Source organism: Galeopterus variegatus, unplaced genomic scaffold, assembly GCF_000696425.1.
Source record: "Galeopterus variegatus unplaced genomic scaffold, G_variegatus-3.0.2 Scaffold11133, whole genome shotgun sequence".
Classification (NCBI taxonomy): Eukaryota; Metazoa; Chordata; class Mammalia; order Dermoptera; family Cynocephalidae; genus Galeopterus; species Galeopterus variegatus.
The window spans coordinates 10,805-16,013 of record NW_007737244.1 but is presented as its reverse complement, the minus strand read 5'-3'; positions in this window follow the sequence as shown (position 1 = coordinate 16,013).

Below are 5,209 nucleotides of genomic sequence, written 5' to 3'. Positions count from 1 at the left end.
CATTTTAATACACCTGAATGATAGGATGGCAATATCACACTAATAAATTTATTTTCTCACATTTTTTAAATTGTTGACGTGTACTAAAAATTAGTTTTAATGTAATATGCACAGGTCATAAATGCACAACAGCTCAATTAAATTTCAAAGACTGAGCACATCTCCTTTCACACAACCTAGATAAAAAAAAAACAGAATATTGTCAACCTCTCTCAACACCTGAAGCTGCATTTGCCTTCTACTAGTCACTACCTCCACTACACAGCTATTATTCTAATATCTAAGAGCATAGCTAATGTTCAGTCTGGTTTTTGTTTTCTTATTTTATATAAATGATATAATACAGCATTCACTCTTTTTTAGGGTTTTGTTCACTCCATATGTTGTTTGTGAATTTATCAGTATCATTGCATGTTATTGTGGATTATACATTAACATTGCTGTATGAGATTTCATTTTGTGAATATCAAACAATAATTTGCACAAAAAATGATCACATTTATATAAATGATCATATATAAAAAAATATTATGTAAAAAATGCTCACATTTATATAAATGATTATATATAAATGATCATTATTATATAATGTTGAATATACTAATTACCATGATTTGAGCATCACATATTGCACACAGGTGTTGACATTCAACACTGTACCCCACAGATATGTACGATCAGTCATGTTTTGATAAATAAAAAAAACTGTCAAAAAATATTTTAAGCATTCCACTGTTGATGTTCATGTGAATGTTTTCAGGTTGGGGCTCTTTGGAATAGTACTGTATGTAAATGTAAAACTTTACTTTTGGTGAACATGTTCAAATATTTTGTGGGTGTATACATGGTAGTGAAATTCTTGTACAATAGATTGACATCTTTTATACTTTATTCGATACTGTGAACTTTTTTCCAAAAGTCTTTTTTATTTTTTATTTGTTTCCCAATTTTCACACTCACCACAGCAGTGTGTGAGATACTCGATTTTTCTATTTAGTCATCTTTCTTGATTTACAGGAGGACTTTACATATTGTGAATACAAGTACTTTCTTGGTGTGCTGTCTCTCTCTGTTTTGAAGATAAATTTTAACATGATCCAATTTGACATTTCCCCTGTATATTTGATATTTTTGTTCTGTGTCAGAAATATTTCCCTATTCTAAGACCACAAAAATATTCTCATCTGCCTTCTGTATATTCTATTATTCATCTTTATAAATTAAATCAGATATTCATTCAGAATCAATTTGTTTTGTTATGGGTAAAAATATATTCCAATGAGGCTGATAAATTTTAGTGTGTTTAGTAAATGCAATATTATGGTTTCTTTTCTTTTTCTCTCACCTCTCACTGCCTCACCCACATTAACACACATCATGATTGAACCTCAGTTTTCTGTGAAAACTTGTGGTTTTTCTCTTCACCCCTTCCTGCCTATGAAGACTAGCAATTCTACTGCACCACAAAACAAGGTCTTGGTGTCCTGAATCTTTAATAGGACTTTCTACTCAAAAGATGAATTATTCTCATATGTTTGAGAAAGAAGTCTATCCTGTTTGGAGACATTTTTCCCATGAATCTCTTATGTTTTCTACATCTTTTATCAGCTTCTGTTCCAAACTATCTTTGCAGAAATTTTTGTGAAACAAATATATCTGGGGTTAAAGAAAGATTAATTATCTGACACATAATAAAGATAATGTCTTCTTCTTAAGCAAAAGTTGGCCATGTTTTCTTGTGACCCACTTTAAAATACTGGGTTTTGTACATTCAAAGATCTTCAACTATTATTCAAATCTACGGTGTGTATAGACCTCTTTGAATCACCTTCAGCATATTTGGAAATGGCAAAAGGAACAAGGGTAAACCAAAAATTTACGATCTTTCGTGTCATAAAAAATAAAGGTTTTTTACTTTTTCTATTAGCATATTCATTATTACAAATCATAATTATTCTTAATGCCCTTTACCCGACCAATCACACCCCAACCCCCCTCCATCCCCCCAATCTCTAGTATCCTTAGGTTTGTTCTCTTCTTCTGAAAGTTCAAAGTAATATTATGTTTTTTCTTCCTTCCTTCCTTCCTTCCTTTCTTTCTTCCTTGTTTTCTTTCTGTCTTTCTTTCTTTCTTTCTTAGCACCCAGTTATGAGAGAGGATTTGCAGTATTTCTCTTTCTGTGTCTGGCTTATTTCACTTAACATAATTTTCTCCAGGCTCATCCATGTTGCTGCAAATGGCATTTTTTAAGACCCAGTGGTTGCAAATGTTTTACCAGCATTTATGCAGCTTATAAGCTAACTCATTAGCCTGCAAATAGTGTAATTTTAAGGTCCCTCACATTTCTTGACATTCAGTGATCATGGAATATTGAGACCTACATGACTTTCTAAGACAGGAAAGAAAAAGGATCCTTTGTGAACCTTGTGAGAGGATAAGAAAGGGCTGCCTGGGACATGAAGTAAATTTTCTTACCACGTGGTGAGCAGGAGGAGTGAGGGCCCTTCACTGTCCTTCCTGTTAATGAGGATGAAGTGTGAGAAGTGGAAAGCAAAATATAAACAACCCGTATGTGCTTTTGTTCATTTTTCTCCTGGCAGAAAGAAGGGTCAAGGAGTCCCAAACTGATAATAGAGCTTTGGGTGATTTGAAAGCATCATAACTCTATCTGGTTGAACTTGGAAGCAGCTGACAGGCTGTCAAACACCAAAATAAAATGTGCTTTCCGGGGCCGCACTTAATAGCACAGAGTTACTCTCTGGCTTCGTGCTCCATTATTTCCCCTCTGTCTATGGCTTGATTTCAGGAGTGCAAGTGTACTTCAAAAAGATCATGGAAAAAAAGAATTAAAAGATAATGTGAATCTTGCCATGACCTTTTTGAAGTACCCTCATATTAAAGAAGATGATGAATATTTGTGGGATTGCTCAGAAGGGGACACTCAATCTTTCATAGCTCTGTTGAATACAAATGCCCATATCACCATGCTACCCTGTGTTGTGTGCTGGGAGATGGGGTGCTAGTTGCAGGAGAGGCTGAAAGTACCCAGGACTGTGGGGCTAAGCACAGGCGCATGTATGGGCAGAAAAATGAAGGCCCAGTATTGGTGCCCTCTGAATGCTGGGAAGTACAAAGACGAACAGGAAGCTCAGAACTTAGGGTAAGGATCCAAAAGATAACATCTCACCACTACCCTAACTGGCCCTCACCCCACACTAGCCCCATCTGGTTCCTTGCATTCTCTACATCCCTGCCAAGGGGATAGTGTAATGCTGCTGTAACTTTTATTTGGTATAGTTTTCAGAAAGGATTCCTTGCTCATCTCTATTGTGATTTTAAATGCAGTGTTCCTTGACCCAGCAGTTGCAAGTGACATTCTTCAACAATGAGAAATAAGTACTTATAAAAAGTTGGCTTGATTGAAGACAGTCATTTAAGCGTTCTTGATAGGGGTGAAAAAAATGAAAAATAATATATTATCAAAAGCAGAATACCTACATTGAGGTTTTAACATGTGTACTAAATCTGTATATGCTAAGTTGAAAACATCTCCAGAATATGTGGGTTAAGTATTGAAATAAGCCACAGACTATTTTTTAAAATATGATGTTTAAACAAAATAAAATGCATAAATTTAACTAGATATCTGTAGTTAAATTGAAAAAAAAAATGGAAGGATACATGCAGGGTCAGTATGACTACTTATTTCTAGGAAGAGGGATTGAAATTAGGAATGTGGAAGTGAAGGAAATATGTTGCCTTTTAATCTACTACTTAGGAATAATTTGAAATTTTTCGTCAAAACAAATACATAATTTAAAAAGTTGCACTTGGTAACAAAATGTTGGTACCAAGATTTGAACAATGTCAGTTTAAACACAAAGCCAATGTTCTGTGTAATTTCTCTGTTATATTGTAAGATATTTTTATTATAAAAAAATGCTACAGAAGACTCTGTCGATGTATAATTGTCATTCGGTTGGATAAATGAGGTATAAATTATTTCATGGAAATTCTGTCATTAAATATCTAGATTGATAAAAATTTTACTCAACTGATAAATAAACCTAACTTACTATATGATCTAAAAGGCAAGCTTTATACTTTTCTGATATCACTCTATAGAATTATTTACAGGCATACCTCAGAGACATAACAGATTCAGGTCCAGAACAACTCAGTAAAGTGAATATCACAATAAATTGAGTCACATAAGTTTTTGGTTTTCCAGTGCATATAAAAGGTATGTTTACATTGTAATGTAGTCTATTAAGTGTGCATTAGCATTATGTCTAAAAAAGTGTACATGCCTTAATTAAAGAATACTTTCCTGTTAAAAATGCCAAGGAACACCTTCAGTGAGTCGTAATGTTTTTACAGGGGAAGAGTTTGATTTCAATGTTTGTTTTGTTTATTTGTTTGCTTTCTTTTTTTTGGTTTTGGTGGCTTGATGGTCAAGGGGATTTGAACCCTTGACCTTGGTATTATAACACTGCACTCTAACAACTGAACTAACTGGCCAGCCCTTGATTCAATATTGATGGCTGTTGATTGATCAGGATGGTGGTTGCTGAAGGCTGGGGTGGCTCTAGCAATTTCTTAAAATAAGACATTAATAAATTTTTCTGCTTCAATTGACTCTTCTGTTCACAAAAGATTTCTCTGTAGCATGCAATGCTATGTGATAGCATTTTATCCACAGTAGAACTTCTTTCTAATTGGAGTCAATCCTCTCAAATCCTGCTGATGCTTTATCAACAAAGTTTATGTAATATTCTTAATCCTTTGTTTTCATTTCAACAATGTTCAAAGAATCTTCACCAGGATTAGATACCACCTCAAGAAACCATTTTCTTTGTTCATCCATAAGAAGCAACTCCTCATCTGTTAAAGTTTTTTCATAAGATTTCAGCAATTCATTCACATCTTCAAGCTCCACTTCAAATTCTAGTTATTCTGCTATTTCCATCACATCTGCAGGTACTTCTGCCACTGAAGTCCTGAACCCCTCAAAGTCATACGAAAGTTGGAATCAACTTCTTCCAAGTTCCTGTTAATGTTGGTATTTTGACTTCTTTCCATGAGTCATAATTGTTCTTAATGGCATCTAGAATGGTGAATCTTTTCCAAAAGGTTGTCAGTTTACTTTGTCCAAATCTGTTAGAAGAATCACTATTTATGTCAGCTATAGCCTTACAAAATTTATTTC